This window comes from Ixodes scapularis, unplaced genomic scaffold, assembly GCF_016920785.2.
Source record: "Ixodes scapularis isolate PalLabHiFi unplaced genomic scaffold, ASM1692078v2 PGA_scaffold8__174_contigs__length_109621045, whole genome shotgun sequence".
Classification (NCBI taxonomy): Eukaryota; Metazoa; Arthropoda; class Arachnida; order Ixodida; family Ixodidae; genus Ixodes; species Ixodes scapularis.
In genome coordinates, this window is record NW_024609883.1 from 17,759,164 (window position 1) to 17,781,252 (window position 22,089).

The following is a 22,089-nucleotide window of genomic DNA, read 5'->3' on the forward strand; positions in this document are numbered from 1 at the left end:
CATCAAAAGAGCAAACGGGTTTTATTTGCTGCCAAGAATCTAACACCAACAAGGGAGAAGCTTGTAATTTTAAGGTTATGAATAATAATGCAATTAAATGAAAAGGTTCAAACGAGCTGCACAAGAATAACGAAAATAATTCACGGAGAAGGGGAAAAGAAGGACAGATGACAAACACAAATCTCCAAACACTGTGGGTGACTGTTGCGCGACCGACAATATCCACCTGGTCCAGGTACCGAGCCCGGGACCACTCCATTACAGGTGGAGCGCTCTACCAACTGAGCTAACCAGGGGTTAGACATCAAAAGAGCAAACGGGTTTTATTTGCTGCCAAGAGTCTAACACCAACAAGGGTGAAGCTTGTAATTTTAAGGTTATGAATAATAATGCAATTAAATGAAAAGGTTCAAACGAGCTGCACAAGAATAACGAAAATAATTCACGGAGAAGGGGAAAAGAAGGACAGATGACAAACACAAATCTCCAAACACTGTGGGTGACTGGTGCGCGACCGACAAAATCCACCTGGTCCAGGTACCAAGCCCGGGACCACTCCATTACAGGTGGAGCGCTCTACCAACTGAGCTAACCAGGGGTTAGACATCAAAAGAGCAAACGGGTTTTATTTGCTGCCAAGAGTCTAACACCAACAAGGGTGAAGCTTGTAATTTTAAGGTTATGATATGAATAATAATGCAATTAAATGAAAAGGTTCAAACGAGCTGCACAAGAATAACGAAAATAATTCACGGAGAAGGGGAAAAGAAGGACAGATGACAAACACAAATCTCCAAACACTGTGGGTGACTGTTGCGCGACCGACAAAATCCACCTGGTCCAGGTACCGAGCCCGGGACCACTCCATTACAGGTGGAGCGCTCTACCAACTGAGCTAACCAGGGGTTAGACATCAAAAGAGCAAACGGGTTTTATTTGCTGCCAAGAATCTAACACCAACAAGGGTGAAGCTTGTAATTTTAAGGTTATGAATAATAATGCAATTAAATGAAAAGGTTCAAACGAGCTGCACAAGAATAACGAAAATAATTCACGGAGAAGGGGAAAAGAAGGACAGATGACAAACACAAATCTCCAAACACTGTGGGTGACTGTTGCGCGACCGACAATATCCACCTGGTCCAGGTACCGAGCCCGGGACCACTCCATTACAGGTGGAGCGCTCTACCAACTGAGCTAACCAGGGGTTAGACATCAAAAGAGCAAACGGGTTTTATTTGCTGCCAAGAATCTAACACCAACAAGGGTGAAGCTTGTAATTTTAAGGTTATGAATAATAATGCAATTAAATGAAAAGGTTCAAACGAGCTGCACAAGAATAACGAAAATAATTCACGGAGAAGGGGAAAAGAAGGACAGATGACAAACACAAATCTCCAAACACTGTGGGTGACTGTTGCGCGACCGACAATATCCACCTGGTCCAGGTACCGAGCCCGGGACCACTCCATTACAGGTGGAGCGCTCTACCAACTGAGCTAACCAGGGGTTAGACATCAAAAGAGCAAACGGGTTTTATTAGCTGCCAAGAGTCTAACACCAACAAGGGTGAAGCTTGTAATTTTAAGGTTATGAATAATAATGCAATTAAATGAAAAGGTTCAAACGAGCTGCACAAGAATAACGAAAATAATTCACGGAGAAGGGGAAAAGAAGGACAGATGACAAACACAAATCTCCAAACACTGTGGGTGACTGGTGCGCGACCGAAAAAATCCACCTGGTCCAGGTACCAAGCCCGGGACCACTCCATTACAGTTGGAGCGCTCTACCAACTGAGCTAACCAGGGGTTAGACATCAAAAGAGCAAACGGGTTTTATTTGCTGCAAAGAGTCTAACACCAACAAGGGTGAAGCTTGTAATTTTAAGGTTATGAATAATAATGCAATTAAATGAAAAGGTTCAAACGAGCTGCACAAGAATAACGAAAATAATTCACGGAGAAGGGGAAAAGAAGGACAGATGACAAACACAAATCTCCAAACACTGTGGGTGACTGGTGCGCGACCGACAATATCCACCTGGTCCAGGTACCGAGCCCGGGACCACTCCATTACAGGTGGAGCGCTCTACCAACTGAGCTAACCAGGGGTTAGACATCAAAAGAGCAAACGGGTTTTATTTGCTGCCAAGAGTCTAACACCAACAAGGGTGAAGCTTGTAATTTTAAGGTTATGAATAATAATGCAATTAAATGAAAAGGTTCAAACGAGCTGCACAAGAATAACGAAAATAATTCACGGAGAAGGGGAAAAGAAGGACAGATGACAAACACAAATCTCCAAACACTGTGGGTGACTGGTGCGCGACCGACAAAATCCACCTGGTCCAGGCATCGAGCCCGGGACCACTCCAGTACAGGTGGAGCACTCTACAAAACGAGCTAACCAGGGGTTAGACATCAATAGATCAAACGGGTTTTATTAGCTGCCAAGAGTCCAACACCAACAATGGTGAAGCTTGCAATTTTTAAGGTTATGAATAATAATGCAATTAAATGAAAAGGTTCAAACGAGCTGCACAAGAATAACGAAAATAATTCACGGAGAAGGGGAAAAGAAGGACAGATGACAAACACAAATCTCCAAACACTGCGGGTGACTGGTGCGCGACCGACAAAATCCACCTGGTCCAGGTACCGAGCCCGGGACCACTCCATTACAGGTGGAGCGCTCTACCAACTGAGCTAACCAGGGGTTAGACATCAAAAGAGCAAACGGGTTTTATTTGCTGCCAAGAGTCTAACACCAACAAGGGTGAAGCTTGTAATTTTAAGGTTATGAATAATAATGCAATTAAATGAAAAAGGTTCAAACGAGCTGCACAAGAAAAGCGAAAATAATCCACGGAGAAGGGGAAAAGAGGGAAAAATGACAAACACAAATCTCCAAACACTGCGGGTGACTGGTGCGCGACCGACGAAATCCACCTGGTCCAGGTATCTAGCCCGGGACCACTCCATTACAGGTGGAGCGCTCTACCAACTGAGCTAAACAGGGGTTAGACATCAAAAGAGCAAACGGGTTTTATTAGCTGCCAAGAGTCTAACACCAACAAGGGGGAAGCTTGTAATTTTAAGGTTATGAATAATAATGCAATTAAATGAAAAAGGTTCAAACGAGCTGCACAAGAAAAGCGAAAATAATCCACGGAGAAGGGGAAAAGAGGGAAAAATGACAAACACAAATCTCCAAACACTGCGGGTGACTGGTGCGCGACCGACAATATCCACCTGGTCCAGGTACCGAGCCCGGGACCACTCCATTACAGGTGGAGCGCTCTACCAACTGAGCTAACCAGGGGTTAGACATCAAAAGAGCAAACGGGTTTTATTTGCTGCCAAGAGTCTAACACCAACAAGGGTGAAGCTTGTAATTTTAAGGTTATGAATAATAATGCAATTAAATGAAAAGGTTCAAACGAGCTGCACAAGAATAACGAAAATAATTCACGGAGAAGGGGAAAAGAAGGACAGATGACAAACACAAATCTCCAAACACTGTGGGTGACTGGTGCGCGACCGACAAAATCCACCTGGTCCAGGCATCGAGCCCGGGACCACTCCAGTACAGGTGGAGCACTCTACAAAACGAGCTAACCAGGGGTTAGACATCAATAGATCAAACGGGTTTTATTAGCTGCCAAGAGTCCAACACCAACAATGGTGAAGCTTGCAATTTTTAAGGTTATGAATAATAATGCAATTAAATGAAAAGGTTCAAACGAGCTGCACAAGAATAACGAAAATAATTCACGGAGAAGGGGAAAAGAAGGACAGATGACAAACACAAATCTCCAAACACTGCGGGTGACTGGTGCGCGACCGACAAAATCCACCTGGTCCAGGTACCGAGCCCGGGACCACTCCATTACAGGTGGAGCGCTCTACCAACTGAGCTAACCAGGGGTTAGACATCAAAAGAGCAAACGGGTTTTATTTGCTGCCAAGAGTCTAACACCAACAAGGGTGAAGCTTGTAATTTTAAGGTTATGAATAATAATGCAATTAAATGAAAAAGGTTCAAACGAGCTGCACAAGAAAAGCGAAAATAATCCACGGAGAAGGGGAAAAGAGGGAAAAATGACAAACACAAATCTCCAAACACTGCGGGTGACTGGTGCGCGACCGACGAAATCCACCTGGTCCAGGTATCTAGCCCGGGACCACTCCATTACAGGTGGAGCGCTCTACCAACTGAGCTAAACAGGGGTTAGACATCAAAAGAGCAAACGGGTTTTATTAGCTGCCAAGAGTCTAACACCAACAAGGGGGAAGCTTGTAATTTTAAGGTTATGAATAATAATGCAATTAAACGAAAAGGTTCAAACGAGCTGCACAAGAATAACGAAAATAATCCACGGAGAAGGGGAAAAGAGGGACAAATGACAAACACAAATATCCAAACACAGTGGGTGACTGGTGCGCGACCGACAAAATCCACCTGGTCCAGGTATCGAGCCCGGGAGCACTCCATTACAGGTGGAGCGCTCTACCAACTGAACTAACCAGGGGTTAGACATCAAAAGAGCAAACGGGTTTTATTAGCTGCCAAGAGTCTAACACCAACAAGGGTGAAGCTTGTAATTTTAAGGTTATGAATAATAATGCAATTAAATGAAAAGATTCAAACGAGCTGCACAAGAATAACAAAAATAATCGACGGAGAAGGGGAAAAGAGGGATAAACGACAAACACAAATCTCCAAACACAGTGGGTGACTGGTGCGCGACCGACAAAATCCACCTGGTCCAGGTATCGAGCCCGGGACCACTCAATTACAGATGGAGCGCTCTACCAACTGAGCTAAGCAGGGGTTAGACATCAATAGAGCAAACGGGTTTTATTAGCTGCCAAGAGTCTAACACCAACAAGGGTGAAGCTTGCAATTTAAGGTTATGAATAATAATGCAAATAAATGAAAAGGTTCAAACGAGCTGCACAAGAATAACGAAAATAATTCACGGAGAAGGGGAAAAGAGGGACAAATGACAAACACAAATCTCCAAACACTGTGGGTGACTGGTGCGCGACCTACAAAATCCACCTGGTCCAGGTATCGAGCCCGGGACCACTCAATTACAGATGGAGCGCTCTACCATCTGAGCTAAACAGGGGTTAGACATCAAAAGAGCAAACGGGTTTTATTAGCTGCCAAGAGTCTAACACCAACAAGGGGGAAGCTTGTAATTTTAAGGTTATGAATAATAATGCAATTAAACGAAAAGGTTCAAACGAGCTGCACAAGAATAACGAAAATAATCCACGGAGAAGGGGAAAAGAGGGACAAATGACAAACACAAATATCCAAACACAGTGGGTGACTGGTGCGCGACCGACAAAATCCACCTGGTCCAGGTATCGAGCCCGGGAGCACTCCATTACAGGTGGAGCGCTCTACCAACTGAACTAACCAGGGGTTAGACATCAAAAGAGCAAACGGGTTTTATTAGCTGCCAAGAGTCTAACACCAACAAGGGTGAAGCTTGTAATTTTAAGGTTATGAATAATAATGCAATTAAATGAAAAGATTCAAACGAGCTGCACAAGAATAACAAAAATAATCGACGGAGAAGGGGAAAAGAGGGATAAACGACAAACACAAATCTCCAAACACAGTGGGTGACTGGTGCGCGACCGACAAAATCCACCTGGTCCAGGTATCGAGCCCGGGACCACTCAATTACAGATGGAGCGCTCTACCAACTGAGCTAAGCAGGGGTTAGACATCAATAGAGCAAACGGGTTTTATTAGCTGCCAAGAGTCTAACACCAACAAGGGTGAAGCTTGCAATTTAAGGTTATGAATAATAATGCAAATAAATGAAAAGGTTCAAACGAGCTGCACAAGAATAACGAAAATAATTCACGGAGAAGGGGAAAAGAGGGACAAATGACAAACACAAATCTCCAAACACTGTGGGTGACTGGTGCGCGACCTACAAAATCCACCTGGTCCAGGTATCGAGCCCGGGACCACTCAATTACAGATGGAGCGCTCTACCAACTGAGCTAAGCAGGGGTTAGACATCAATAGAGCAAACGGGTTTTATTAGCTGCCAAGAGTCTAACACCAACAAGGGTGAAGCTTGTAATTTTAAGGTTATGAATAATAATGCAATTAAATGAAAAGATTCAAAAGAGCTGCACAAGAATAACGAAAATAATTCACGGAGAAGGGGAAAAGAGGGACAATTGACAAACACAAATCTCCAAACACTGTGGGTGACTGGTGCGCGACCGACAAAATCAACCTGGTCCAGGTATCGAGCCCGGGACCACTCCATTACAGGTGGAGCGCTCTACCAACTGAGCTAACCAGGGGTTAGACATCAATAGAGCAAACGGGTTTTATTAGCTGCCAAGAGTCTAACACCAACAAGGGTGAAGCTTGTAATTTTAAGGTTATGAATAATAATGCAATTAAATGAAAAGGTTCAAACGAGCTGCACAAGAATAACGAAAATAATTCACGGAGAAGGGGAAAAGAGGGACAATTGACAAACACAAATCTCCAAACACTGTGGGTGACTGGTGCGCGACCGACAAAATCAACCTGGTCCAGGTATCGAGCCCGGGACCACTCAATTACAGGTGGAGCGCTCTACCAACTGAGCTAACCAGGGGTTAGACATCAATAGAGCAAACGGGTTTTATTAGCTGCCAAGAGTCTAACACCAACAAGGGTGAAGCTTGTAATTTTAAGGTTATGAATAATAATGCAATTAAATGAAAAGATTCAAAAGAGCTGCACAAGAATAACGAAAATAATTCACGGAGAAGGGGAAAAGAGGGACAATTGACAAACACAAATCTCCAAACACTGTGGGTGACTGGTGCGCGACCGACAAAATCAACCTGGTCCAGGTATCGAGCCCGGGACCACTCCATTACAGGTGGAGCGCTCTACCAACTGAACTAACCAGGGGTTAGACATCAATAGAGCAAACGGGTTTTATTAGCTGCCAAGAGTCTAACACCAACAAGGGTGAAGCTTGTAATTTTAAGGTTATGAATAATAATGCAATTAAATGAAAAGATTCAAAAGAGCTGCACAAGAATAACGAAAATAATTCACGGAGAAGGGGAAAAGAGGGACAATTGACAAACACAAATCTCCAAACACTGTGGGTGACTGGTGCGCGACCGACAAAATCAACCTGGTCCAGGTATCGAGCCCGGGACCACTCCATTACAGGTGGAGCGCTCTACCAACTGAACTAACCAGGGGTTAGACATCAATAGAGCAAACGGGTTTTATTAGCTGCCAAGAGTCTAACACCAACAAGGGTGAAGCTTGTAATTTTAAGGTTATGAATAATAATGCAATTAAATGAAAAGATTCAAAAGAGCTGCACAAGAATAACGAAAATAATTCACGGAGAAGGGGAAAAGAGGGACAATTGACAAACACAAATCTCCAAACACAGTGGGTGACTGGTGCGCGACCGACAAAATCAACCTGGTCCAGGTATCGAGCCCGGGACCACTCCATTACAGGTGGAGCGCTCTACCAACTGAGCTAACCAGGGGTTAGACATCAAAAGAGCAAAAGGGGTTTATTAGCTGCCAAGAGTCTAACACCAACAAGGGTGAAGCTTGAAATTTTTAAGGTTATGAAAAATAATGCAATTAAATGAAAAGGTTCAAACGAGCTGCACAAGAATAACGAAAATAATCCACGGAGAAGGGGAAAAGAGGGACAAATGAAAACACAAATATCCAAACACAGTGGGTGACTGGTGCGCGACCGACAAAATCCACCTGGTCCAGGTATCGAGCCCGGGACCACTCCATTACATGTGGAGCGCTCTGCCAACTGAGCTAACCAGGGGTTAGACATCAATAGATCAAACGGGTTTTATTAGCTGCCAAGAGTCTAACACCAAAAAGGGTGAAGCTTGTAATTTTAAGGTTATGAATAATAATGCAATTAAATGAAAAGGTTCAAAAGAGCTGCACAAGAACAACGAAAATAATCCACGGAGAAGGGGAAAAGAGGGAAAAATGACAAACACAAATATCCAAACACAGTGGGTGACTGGTGCGCGACCGACAAAATCCACCTGGTCCAGGTATCGAGCCCGGAACCACTCCATTACAGGTGGAGCGCTCTACCAACTGAGCTAACCAGGGGTTAGACATCAAAAGAGCAAACGGGTTTTATTAGCTGCCAAGAGTCTAACACCAACAAGGGGGAAGCTTGTAATTTTAAGGTTATGAATAATAATGCAATTAAATGAAAACGTTCAAACGAGCTGCACAAGAATAACGAAAATAATTCACGGAGAAGGGGAAAAGAGGGACAAATGACAAACACAAATCTCCAAACACAGTGGGTGACAGGTGCGCGACCGACAAAATCCACCTGGTCCAGGTATCGAGCCCGGGACCACTCCATTACAGGTGGAGCGCTCTACCAACTGAGCTAACCAGGGGTTAGACATCAATAGAGCAAACGGGTTTTATTAGCTGCCAAGAGTCTAAGACCAACAAGGGGGAAGCTTGTAATTTTAAGGTTATGAATAATAATGCAATTAAATGAAAAAGTTCAAACGAGCTGCACAAGAATAACGAAAATAATTCACGGAGAAGGGGAAAAGACGGACAAATGACAAACACAAATATCCAAACACAGTGGGTGACTGGTGCGCGACCGACAAAATCCACCTGGTCCAGGTATCGAGCCCGGAACCACTCCATTACAGGTGGAGCGCTCTACCAACTGAGCTAACCAGGGGTTAGACATCAAAAGAGCAAACGGGTTTTATTAGCTGCCAAGAGTCTAACACCAACAAGGGGAAGCTTGTAATTTTAAGGTTATGAATAATAATGCAATTAAATGAAAAAGTTCAAACGAGCTGCACAAGAATAACGAAAATAATTCACGGAGAAGGGGAAAAGAGGGACAAATGACAAACACAAATATCCAAACACAGTGGGTGACTGGTGCGCGACCGACAAAATCCACCTGGTCCAGGTATCGAGCCCGCGACCACTCCATTACAGGTGGAGCGCTCTACCAACTGAGCTAACCAGGGGTTAGACATCAATAGAGCAAACGGGTTTTATTAGCTGCCAAGAGTCTAACACCAACAAGGGTGAAGCTTGTAATTTTAAGGTTATGAATAATAATGCAATTAAATGAAAAGATTCAAACGAGCTGCACGAGAATAACAAAAATAATCCACGGAGAACGGGAAAAGAGGGATAAACGACAAAATCAAATCTCCAAACACAGTGGGTGACTGGTGCGCCACCGACGAAATCGACCTGGTCCAGGTATCGAGCCCGGGACCACTCCAGTACAGGTGGAGCACTCTACCAACTGAGATAACCAGGGGTTAGACATCAATAGAGCAAACCGGTTTTATTAGCTGCCAAGAGTCTAACACCAACAAGGGTAAAGCTTGTAATTTTAAGGTTATGAATAATAATGCAATTAAATGAAAAGATTCAAACGAGCTGCACAAGAATAACAAAAATAATCCACGGAGAAGGGGAAAAGAGGGATAAACGACAAACACAAATCTCCAAACACTGTGGGTGACTGGTGCGCGACCGACAAAATCCACCTGGTCCAGGTATCGAGCCCGGGACCACTCCATTACAGGTGGAGCGCTCTACCAACTGAGCTAACCAGGGGTTAGACATCAATAGAGCAAACGGGTTTTATTAGCTGCCAAGAGTCTAACACCAACAAGGGGGAAGCTTGTAATTTTAAGGTTATGAATAATAATGCAATTAAATGAAAAAGTTCAAACGAGCTGCACAAGAATAACGAAAATAATTCACGGAGAAGGGGAAAAGAGGGACAAATGACCAACACAAATATCCAAACACTGTGGGTGACTGGTGCGCGACCGACAAAATCCACCTGGTCCAGGTATCGAGCCCGGGACCACTCCAGTACAGGTGGAGCACTCTACCAACTGAGATAACCAGGGGTTAGACATCAATAGAGCAAACCGGTTTAATTAGCTGCCAAGAGTCTAACACCAACAAGGGTGAAGCTTGCAATTTTTAAGGTTATGAAAAATAATGCAATTAAATGAAAAGGTTCAAATGAGCTGCACAAGAATAACGAAAATAATCCACGGAGAAGGGGAAAAGAGGGAAAAATGACAAACACAAATATCCAAACACAGTGGGTGACTGGTGCGCGACCGACAAAATCCACCTGGTCCAGGTATCGAGCCCGGGACCACTCCATTACAGTTGGAGCGCTCTACCAACTGAGCTAAGCAGGGGTTAGACATCAATTGAGCAAACGGGTTTTATTAGCTGCCAAGAGTCTAACACCAACAAGGGTGAAGCTTGCAATTTTAAGGTTATGAATAATAATGCAATTAAATGAAAAGGTTCAAACGAGCTGCACAAGAATAACGAAAATAATTCACGGAGAAGGGGAAAAGAGGGACAAATGACAAACACAAATCTCCAAACACTGTGGGTGACTGGTGCGCGACCGACGAAATCGACCTGGTCCAGGTATCGAGCCCGGGACCACTCCATTAAAGGTGGAGCGCTCTACCAACTGAGCTAACCAGGGGTTAGACATCAAAAGAGCAAACGGGTTTAATTAGCTGCCAAGAGTCTAACACCAACAAGGGGGAAGCTTGTAATTTTAAGGTTATGAATAATAATGCAATTAAATGAAAAGGTTCAAACGAGCTGCACAAGAATAACGAAAATAATCCACGGAGAAGGGGAAAAGAGGGACAAATGACAAACACAAATATCCAAACACAGTGGGTGACTGGTGCGCGACCGACAAAATCCACCTGGTCCAGGTATCGAGCCCGGGAGCACTCCATTACAGGTGGAGCGCTCTACCAACTGAACTAACCAGGGGTTAGACATCAAAAGAGCAAACGGGTTTTATTAGCTGCCAAGAGTCTAACACCAACAAGGGTGAAGCTTGTAATTTTAAGGTTATGAATAATAATGCAATTAAATGAAAAGATTCAAACGAGCTGCACAAGAATAACAAAAATAATCGACGGAGAAGGGGAAAAGAGGGATAAACGACAAACACAAATCTCCAAACACAGTGGGTGACTGGTGCGCGACCGACAAAATCCACCTGGTCCAGGTATCGAGCCCGGGACCACTCAATTACAGATGGAGCGCTCTACCAACTGAGCTAAGCAGGGGTTAGACATCAATAGAGCAAACGGGTTTTATTAGCTGCCAAGAGTCTAACACCAACAAGGGTGAAGCTTGCAATTTTAAGGTTATGAATAATAATGCAATTAAATGAAAAGGTTCAAACGAGCTGCACAAGAATAACGAAAATAATTCACGGAGAAGGGGAAAAGAGGGACAAATGACAAACACAAATCTCCAAACACTGTGGGTGACTGGTGCGCGACCGACAAAATCGACCTGGTCCAGGTATCGAGCCCGGGACCACTCCATTACAGGTGGAGCGCTCTACCAACTGAGCTAGCCAGGGGTTAGACATCAAAAGAGCAAACGGGTTTTATTAGCTGCCAAGAGTCTAACACCAACAAGGGTGAAGCTTGTAATTTTAAGGTTATGAATATTAATGCAATTAAATGAAAAGGTTCAAACGAGCTGCACAAGAATAACGAAAATAATTCACGGAGAAGGGGAAAAGAGGGACAAATGACAAACACAAATCTCCAAACACTGTGGGTGACTGGTGCGCGACCTACAAAATCCACCTGGTCCAGGTATCGAGCCCGGGACCACTCCAGTACAGGTGGAGCACTCTACCAACTGAGCTAACCAGGGGTTAGACATCAATAGAGAAAACGGGTTTTATTAGCTGCCAAGAGTCTAACACCAACAAGGGTGAAGCTTGCAATTTTAAGGTTATGAATAATAATGCACTTAAATGAAAAGGTTCAAACGAGCTGCACAAGAATAACGAAAATAATTCACGGAGAAGGGGAAAAGAGGGACAAATGACAAACACAAATCTCCAAACACTGTGGGTGACTGGTGCGCGACCGACAAAATCCACCTGGTCTAGGTATCGAGCCCGGGACCACTCCAGTACAGGTGGAGCACTCTACCAACTGAGCTAACCAGGGGTTAGACATCATTAGTGCAAACGGGTTTTATTAGCTGCCAAGAGTCTAACACCAACAAGGGTGAAGCTTGCAATTTTAAGGTTATGAATAATAATGCAATCTAACGGTGCGCGAGTCAACTCATAAGATATCATCATTGACCAGCAATTAGTTATTCTGCTGAATGCACAATTAAAAAAAAATTCTAATTGTAGGATGTGCAGTGTACTTGAAGGCACTGACGCTGGTAGGCATTTGGTCGCTAACGTTCTTATCCCAAAACACATCTTGGCGCATAGTTATTGTGTATGTGTAAAACAAAGCGATCCAAAGAAAATCGTGTTCAATCAAGTATGAATACATGCGGATAGAAAAAAAATGTAATACAATTTTCCTTTGAGATTTTATCTGCGTGCTGTATTAGATTTAACGTTCGCAAATAGTGCCGTGATATACACACACTTCCAAGGATCGTCCCAAGGACGGTTAGGTCGAATTCTCGCTCAGTTTGCAATGGGCTTCACGATTATATTATGATACCAGTATTTTTGTCCCGTTATTGCATATCGATGGTAAATGTAGGCTTAAGTAGAACTACAGTAAAGGAGATGTCACCGTCGTGGTCGATTTTAAATATGAATAAAGGGCGTTGTTTAAAGCCGTCTGCAAAACGACGGCTCTAAACAACGCGAAGGGAATTTAATCAAAGAACTGAAACATACAACATATCGGTTGTGCCGTAAACAGGAATTCTTTAAGCTTCAAATAAAATACTGCCATCAAAACCTCTTCATTTAGTATATTTTGAAAAAAAGCCTAGGGAAGGCGCTTGACTGATGATCGGTTGTGTCTGTACTAACTTAAGTGCCCCCAACAAGGGAAGTATATAGAAGAGACCGAAGATATAAATTAACAGCTGGAAGAACATGACATGAGGCGTTTGAGGGCGCTGCTGCAGGAACACCAACTCTCCGAATAATTGAGGCAGAAGAACCGAGAATAAGATACATTCACACAGAAATGTATACGCCAGACACAAATTGCTTGGTCGTTTACGAACAATCAGAGACTTCATTGATGAAAAGGATAGCGTCTTTTTTCAGCTAAATCTTGAAATGAGCTTTCTCGTGAAGCTAATCACACCATAAATGTCTCGAAATATGGGCTAGGGCAAATAGTTTTATGAGTAATTAAAATAAAACAATGGCCGCCTTTTTCGGCTGCCAAAGTAGGAAAATTGACTTTCGAATTGATATGAATTTAGACACCTCGCCCATGAAATAGGTAGTACGTTTAAAACTTTAAAGGTGATTTTCACGAAGCGTACTTGGACTAAACAAGTGAATTACATCCTTTCTGAACACGCGTGTATCAATGCTATACTACACAGACATCGTCAAATCGTTCCCACTGGAGTAAAGTGGCTGGTATATAGCTCCTATTTGTATACCATGTAAACTACGTTAATTTAGTGTGGTGTATAACAACCAAAACTAATCTTCAAAAACAATTTTTACTTTAGAAAAGAGTGATACAAACCATGTGCTGCGTGCCTTCTGGTCATCGTACTAGCCAACTTTTTCAGAAGCTGAATGTTTTAAAAATGTTTAAATACCATGAAGTTTCTCTTTTTAAATACCATGAAGTTTCTCTCAGATATCTATGTCGTACGGGCATCACGCACATATTATGACCTTCAGGTAATTAAAATGAACCTTGCCGACATTAATAAACACGGTTGCGGTCTATAAACTTGATATAAATTCTTGTAGCACACGGAAGATTAGGTAATATTTTGTTTTATAAAAATTAATTTATTTAGTGTATCGCATATTCAGTATACTTTTGTTTTCATTTCTTCATTTTACTGTTTTCTAAGTATTTGGATTATGCAATGTAATGTGGATGTTCTTGTCAACTGGTGTGTACCTGTGGGGGTCTGAGGGCCAGTCAAGCTGTTTGGTCGGTTGTTTTCCTCTGCTCCTGTCACACTTTTTATTGTAAATGAAGCTATTATTATTATTGGAATCATCTGCAACCAACACGACCATCAAAGATGATGTAACACATTTTCGTGAACTGTTGTGCAGTGATAATAATTTCTAGTTTGTTTCTTGTTTACTTATGTGTATTATATTTATATATCTCTGATGTATCGGTTTAGATTTTTTTAAGTTTGTATCGCTGTCATGTTTAATTATTTCTTCTATTTAATGCATTTTTGTTTTATGTACTCCCTGCATTACGGATATTTTGAATAATTAAATATAACAAATGTTTGCTTAATCACCCAGCTCTGCGCACCATAGGCCAAGCGAAATTAAAAAAAAATTATTGAAACAAAGAAGCAACGAATATCTCATTGCTGATGGAACTTAGTGAAATATCGTTAAAATAAAGAGCCCGAGCGCTTCAGGCCCGGACGAACTGTCAAAATTTTTTTACAGGAAGTAGAAAAAAATAACTTCCCCCAACTCTTACTGTGTTCAATGAGTCATCCGAAAAAGGCATTTTAACACGCTCATTTTAAAGAGCACACAGGGTACTATTCGGAAGTCAAAATACCAGAAAAAGCTGCAGGTTGAAGGCAAGAGGTAAATTAGCGTTCTTAATTGTGACTATAAATTATTTGCCTGACAACTTGCTGGTCGATTCCAAAGTCCACAAAATCAACTACAACTGTAGGTGACCCCCAAACCTGTTCCCTAAAAAGAAGGGAAATGCGAACAAGCCCACGGATTGTACGGTCTATACTGGAGATATACCAAAGAACCCTCCAAACAGTTGTGAAATTACAAACTGACCTTTGTCTTTTTTGAATTCTCGTATATATTTACACAGCCGAAAGTATTGTTAAGGGCGTGCAACTTTGTAACCATAACATTTTGACGAATGACAAATGTTGAGGCGGCAAATAACTGTGGAACCAAACGTTTAATAAGGCGAGCTTGTGCCGAAAACAAAATTGAAGGTTAACGTCGCAGGCGTCGACTTCGGCGAAACAGCAGGACCGAACGCTGGGGTGAGACTGACTTCGCTCGCCAGGATGAGTCCCTTATGCACCCACGTAGTTTTCATGAACACTCGGCGTAGAAGTTTCGGCGCGTAGAACATTCCGAGCTCGATTAGACCACAATGTCCTCGAACTTGCGAGAGCGCCAAGTTGGAAGAATAAAGAAAAGAACATTCAGCTGATTGGAATGGAACCGACACCTTCCGCGCGACAGTCAAGCGCGATAACTATTTGGCCATGCACTCGCTCGGCGACGCGCGTGGCAATATGTCAACAAAATATTATTTACAAAACATTCTCATGATTCCTTCAAGTTCGAGAATCGGTGCGTCAATAATGACCACTTTGGCCACTCCTCTTCGACATAGATTTCGAGCCCCTCTGGAGACACATCGAAAGCGACAGATTCGTGTACGGCTCTTGCCCCTGGTTGTGAGGTGAAGATCCAGGCTGATGTCGACGACCTTGTGATTGTGCGCGCGGATAAACACAAAATAGAAGTAGCAATGCAGTGCAATGCGGAGTTTTGTGCTTGTTCTGGTACGGCAATCAACAAGTAAAATAGCTTTGGCTCCTGGTGCGTGAAGAGGGAAACAACGCCATTCACATCTGAAGACGTCATAATTTACGAGTACCAGGCAGTGCTATGGACAATCCCAAGTCAATATCGGATAACGTCGGAACGAGTATGAATGCGGCTCTTTGCGTATAGAAGATGATATACCCTTTAATATTTTGCCGAGTTTCACTATGTAACATCTTAGTTGTAAAAATTAACGTACCTGCTCTGATCTCGTATTGCTGAAGGATGACGGCTAACATGTTTCATAGAATTTACGCGACATTCTTTTGGATTTCATTTAATGAACTGATGCTAAAATAGAATTTACGTCAGTCTGCTAAAAGTGGGGGTGGGGGTTGGTTTGGGTTATGGCCAATTTTCTTACTGCAGGTAATAGTTAAATGAAAGTTCATTCAACAACCAAAACACCCGTTCATGTAATATTGCAAATATTAATGTGTTACAAAATCTTTGAACCAGAGATCCAAACAGATTACCCGCACAATATAACGGTCTAACATTTTATAACAACGTAGCCGACACCCTCTATCTTTTAAGAGTTCGACTTAATGAATCTTTTTTTTTTCTTGCTCAAGAAAGAGTTTAGTAAAACAAGTTTTGTTCTCGCTCCCAGATCCGTTGCGTCGTTCATGCCGTTTTAAACCACATCATAAACGTCATGTGGGCCTAATGAAAGGGTTGAGTGAATGTCGACACAGCCAATATTCAAGACGCTCTCCTTTCACTTTTATTCAAGCACTGAGCCAATGGAAAAATAGATCGAATCCTGAGGTGTTAAAAAACTATGGCCAATCGACTTCAGGCATTGCAAGACAACTGAAACGTTTACGCATGTTTTTGTTTTATGTGTTAATGCAGGTTATTTTGTGCTGAGAAGTTTTAAAAAGAAAGCTGAAAAAGGATTTCGTAGCTAAAGAAATAATTTTTCGACACTTAAATTTTTTATTACTACCTGAATAGCATGCTTGGTACACTTGAGGTCCCATGCATTTGTGCTTTGATCGTACTTGTTTTTTTACGTTTTTTTTGTTGATTCGCTGCACCTTGCTCCCTTATAATAAAATGTTGACAACGCGACAGGAAAGTACTAAAACGTGTTTAAAGTGCGATGACGATCACCATTCTCAATCTGCCTCATGTGCCGGCCCCAATGCAGCTGAGTGTAGTGACGACCGGTTTCATGCGCTGCGACCAGTTGTATATGGACATATGGTCGATCAGAGCTTGTATGTTGTGCTGCACCCATACTTTGCGACAAAGCCAGTAAAGAAACAGTGATGGGCTAGAGGGGTTTATGCCACAGGGTCTCGTCCAAAAATTGGCAGGAATATGCCCCTTTCTTTAAAGAACAACCAATATGATTTTAAGCGGTCAAGCAAACACCAACGATACCGAACAAAACACTTGTTGGAAACTGCTGCAACTGAAGCGATAGTAGTAGCACTAAGGAGGTACGAAGAATGAATATTAGATTCTCAACGTATATTTGTGTTCGAAATATCCCCGAGAAGGGTGAAATTAAATAAACAAAACAATATATAATATACATGATCCCGAAAGGACTTGATCTCAGCACATCGCACACATTGTCGCGAGAAATCGAGGCTCCAGACCATTCTACCACAACGTAGATTATTTACTTCCTTGTAAGAGGTGATTGCACAAGTCTCTTTATATTACAAACGCACTGCATGAGTTTGCCATTCTTGCATGGTGCACAGACAGTGCGCATTTCGATAAGTACATTAGACATGCCGAGCCAATCGGGCTTGGACTCTAGTGTAGAAAACATACTTTCCACTTGCATAATTCGGATTAAAAAAAATAAAAAAACGCAATTTTTTTTCATGCTAACGGCGGCACACTTGACTGCCCAGCGTGCTCGCCATAGGCTGCAAAGTTCCTAAAGAAAAAACATGTCGTATGGAACACAGTCATCACTGATCACGTTCAAGAGACGTATCCCACACGACATATGTTCAATTAATTTCTCAACGAGTGCTGGAGGACGTGTAGGAAATACAGCGTCCCAGCCAAATATAAAAACATACATAAGTGGTTTTGGTTGTTTTCAGTAAAGATACTCAGTCACCTCTGGCAGATCTCTGCCTTTTCCTCTAAGGCACACCTTGGCAGATAAGGTATTGGCGAGTAATTTGAGGAAGCATGCCTATACCGAGGAAGGAATACGCAAACAATTTAGTTGCTTCAGCACATTGTTACAACCTTGACAAACGACTCTCGGATACAAGGGTGTTGGGAAAATACTGATCAACAAGTCTCGACAAAGCTTTGTCCTATTCACCCCGGACAGCTACTCTAAACAAACGGGCACACGAAAACTCAGGTCATCCCAGACATCACCTTGAAAACCAAGAGCTTTCCTGACTCGTCGCCTCACGAGGACAAGGAAAGGCGGCAAGTGAGGTGGCAGTCTGGTCTATATAAGCCCGCGTAAGAAGGGGTGCTCTTGATCGTGCAGAAACGTAAAGTTCGACACCAGCTGTCTCACAAACGAATCTGTCAATCGCTAACCTATGCCACGCAGACAATAAAAAAATAATAACAAGCCTCCTCTGTTTGACACTCGATCTTGAGATAAAAGTAGCAAACACTGGATGAAATTCCTGCACGTTCGTACGGGCACAGTGTATTGTTTGCTGAACGTATAATACCCTTGCGGCGAGAAACAGATTGCATACCGTCACTCGGAAAAATATTGACAGATGACGCCTATTCCAAAGAAAATGGTTCCTCTCCAGGTCGGGGGCGACTCCCGACTAATTGGATTTATAAAATCGATACATTTCAAGCGGCACGCCAAGGTACTTGCAAGGCACGCAATCCAGCACACGTTTTCGAACACTGAAGGCGTTGTGGTCAACGCTTCGTGGCAAAGCTAGCGGCCCTTGTTCCAGTTTATGGCAGCCCGGTTGCCCACACAGGTGATTGGGAAAAGTAATCGTGCCACTGACACGTCGCTAATCCATAAAAAAAGACGAAAAGAGGAAACTTTTTGTTTTCTTACCGAAAGCTTCGATCTTGTTCTTTTTTTTCAGATGCTTAGAAAAAAAAATATCTCAATATAAATTGAAAAAAAAAATAAGGGCGACATAATGCATTCTCGTTTTAGCATGATCGAGCATGAATCGGCTATGCCCACTCCTTGCATACGATAAGCTTTGAGGTGCCTCCTTAAAAGGCCATTTCGACTCTTCAAAATGAAATTGCAAATTTTCAACATTTTAAAACATTGAAAATACGGTAATTCCTTACAAGTTAAAATGACTTGTCTAAATCCGATTGCATTATATCAACTTAGCCCACGACACGTCGCATGGCTCGAATACTTTGAGCACAAACTTCATCTTGGTTGTAATTGATCTGCCTTGAATCCTACAGGTCCATAGGTTTAAATAGGCTCACAGGCCACGCTCAAAACTCACCGTTTTATACTTTTCAAGAAAAATTTTTTGATCAGTGTTGCACAACGCAATTGGGTGAAAGTTAGTCGCCTTGCACAGGTTCTGCACATCGTCACTTTTAAAAGTGTGAACAGTGTATGCTCGAGTAAAGAACTGCGACAGCGTTTCCCATTGATGCGTTTAGCATACTAGTTCTAATAAAGAACATAACAATGCATACTTATACCTCTTTCAAAGACCAGCGTCTAGCCCATCAGATCCTGGTGTTTTCGAGTTTGGCATACCCGCAGATGTTACAATCGGTTGTTTGTGGTGTACTTAAAACTCTTTTGGTCATGTCGACTGATGAAGTTTCTATGTATATAGTTTTGCCATTATTTTTTCTTGCGATATTTTTAACAAAAACTGTACGCATTGCACGTCAAGTGTGCGAATAGCATTCATTTCGGTCATATTTACAGCCACTTTGTCCCATTTCGACGAGAGAAATGGCGCTTTCGTTATCGAAGAGAGGACGCATTATGTGTATGTCATTTTGGAATCGCAGAGGGACTCGACTCAGCCGATCAGAAATGCAAAACATCTTACTAGAAATTCCTGTTAACAGTAACAGGATTACGGAAACTTTGTCTTTACACTTCATCATTTTGAATTTTCCGGAGACAAGAAATCTGCAGATTTGTTCGGTCTTTGTCGTGTCGTCTGTGTATTTTGACCTTACTCACCTGACATTCTCCAGAAGGCAAGCCGTTCGGCAAAAAATGCTTAGTCCAGGTAGATTGACCATTATCGCTATTCTTTGTACATGTGTATGAGCATTTAGAAAAACTATGAAGCTGAAATGGAACAGTTTCAGAAAATTTTAATAAAATACTTTATGACATGTAAACGTAACCAATGAGTCAATAATTAGAAATCATTGAACTTACAAAGTTTAGAATGCAGGATGTAATTTAATTATCCATATAGCGTCTACCCAGGTCAATTAGATGCACTAGTGCATATATATGTAACACAAATTCTACAACAAATTTGAAACTTTTTTTTTGACTGATGAGTTTAATTGTTTTACGAATAATAAAGCTGGGATACTTTATTTTAGTTGTAAGACCTGTACCCATAAGTGGTTTTCTAGCACTAAGACACTACAAGAATAAAAAAAAACTGAATTTTTATCTTAGCCACTTTTCAAGTGATTATACGAAAATCCACTCGAACGGGGAAGCACGTGTGAATGATTGTTGTAAAACGCCTTATTGTAAAAAAAAGAAAAAAAATATGCCGGGAACTTGTATTTTTATCTTGCGTATCCATCCGAGAAAAGCACTCCGTAGAGCCAAAGGTATGTAGGTTCCACGGTATATTGCGGCGGCCGAGGTTCTTTTTTTTTTTCTCTAAAGGCCGGGTCACACTCAGGCAACAGTTGGACAACCCTATCCGGCAACACGAGAAAATCGTGTTGCCAGCGACCCTGTCCCATCAAGGCAACAACAGCCGGGCAACATGTTGTTGCCACCCGGCAACCGTGTTGGCCGATTTGTTGTCCGACAGCCCTGTCACACCCTGCTGACTGTGGGAACAACACGCGGAATACTCCGCCCTCTTGATTTTATACCTTCGTTCGCGTGCGGGGCGGCGTTGCTGGAAATGTGACTTTACAAAATGCTAGCGCGTGCGAAGAGCCGGAAATTACCACGGGACGGCATCAACCAGTGACTGTGATTAGAAAACTTGGCACGGGGACTCTACTGTAACCTTTATTTTACCAAAATGTTCTTCATTTGCTGACAAAGTGGATAGCCCTAACCAAGGAAAATGAGATCGCTGATATATATTCGGGATCTACGCCACCTTATGAAGTGTTTCTGTCCGGATCTTTCTTTCGTGCAATCCCTATTTCTGCGGTGAAATTGAGTTTTTGCTCGCAGTAGCCCTAAACGTCTTTTGAAGCGTGGTGTTGAGCCAACTGACAGTGCTTAAAAACTGAGACACAGCCACGATCGGCCTTCATAACAATCGGTGGAATAAAAATTTTCAACGCTGTTTATTTGCCTACCGCCTGCTACGTGATCGATTCATTCCCCAAAACGTCCTGGGTACTGATAAAACAAATCAGGTGTCCGATAGCGGCCGTTTCCAAATTCCGAGCACCAACAATCATGATCAAAGTGGTCGTTTTTATGTTTCGACTTTTTAATCCAATTGCCTTTCCTGGATTAGTATTAATATGCTTCATTAGCGGGTGAGTAGGCACGCCATTTTATTTCATAACAGTATTGTGAACTGGTCTGGCAGTTCTGATTTTAACACCAGTCTGAACGTTCACGACCATAGCTTGACCATTTCGACAGTTGCTTTCCGTAATTACGTAATAAAAACTTTCCTCAAATTATTTTACCAGCACGCCAGCCCTAATTATTGTTAAATAACGTTTTCCACGACTTTATTTGAGTAAGACGTTATTGATGGGGCACTAGGTAAGTCATCGAAGCTATTTGTGTTGTCGGGTTGCCGGCCCGAAATTCGCTCAGCCAGCGATCAGGGCAACAGGCGTTGTGCAATACAGGTTGCTGTTTTTGTTGCCGAAAGCTGTCATACCAAGGCAACATTTTCGTTGACGTCCATGTTGTGCTGTTGTTTGCGCGATGTGACAGGTTTGTCGGACAACACGAGGAGCGAGCAACAAGTTTCCCGACTGTTGGACAACGTGTTGGGTTGCTGATGCCATCGTCTTGCCTCAATGTGACAGGGCCTTAAGCATTTTGGTGGAGTTACGAAGTTCCTGTTCACTTTGTATTGTCAAGAGATTTTCACCACTGTACTTTTGCCTCTATTTCGGCCCTCTTTATTGGTTTATGGTACTGTGAAGCCTGTCTCGGACACTTAGCATTCCTAGAAGGTCTGGGAAGACGCCAATAAGAAATAGTGTATGTCTAATTGCAAAAAAAAAAAAAAAAACTAATTTCAGTGTTCTTTCGAGTTATTACTCTAGCGAAATACGTGTTCC

General features: G+C 42.4%; 1 non-coding gene across 1 annotated transcript; it reads right to left on the reverse strand.

The window, feature by feature from the left end:
- Positions 1-10,497: 10,497 nt before the first annotated feature.
- Trnak-uuu lies at positions 10,498-10,572 on the reverse strand. Its single transcript has one exon. It is a non-coding gene; the product is annotated as a tRNA-Lys (tRNA).
- Between the last annotated feature and the right edge of the window lie 11,517 nt (positions 10,573-22,089).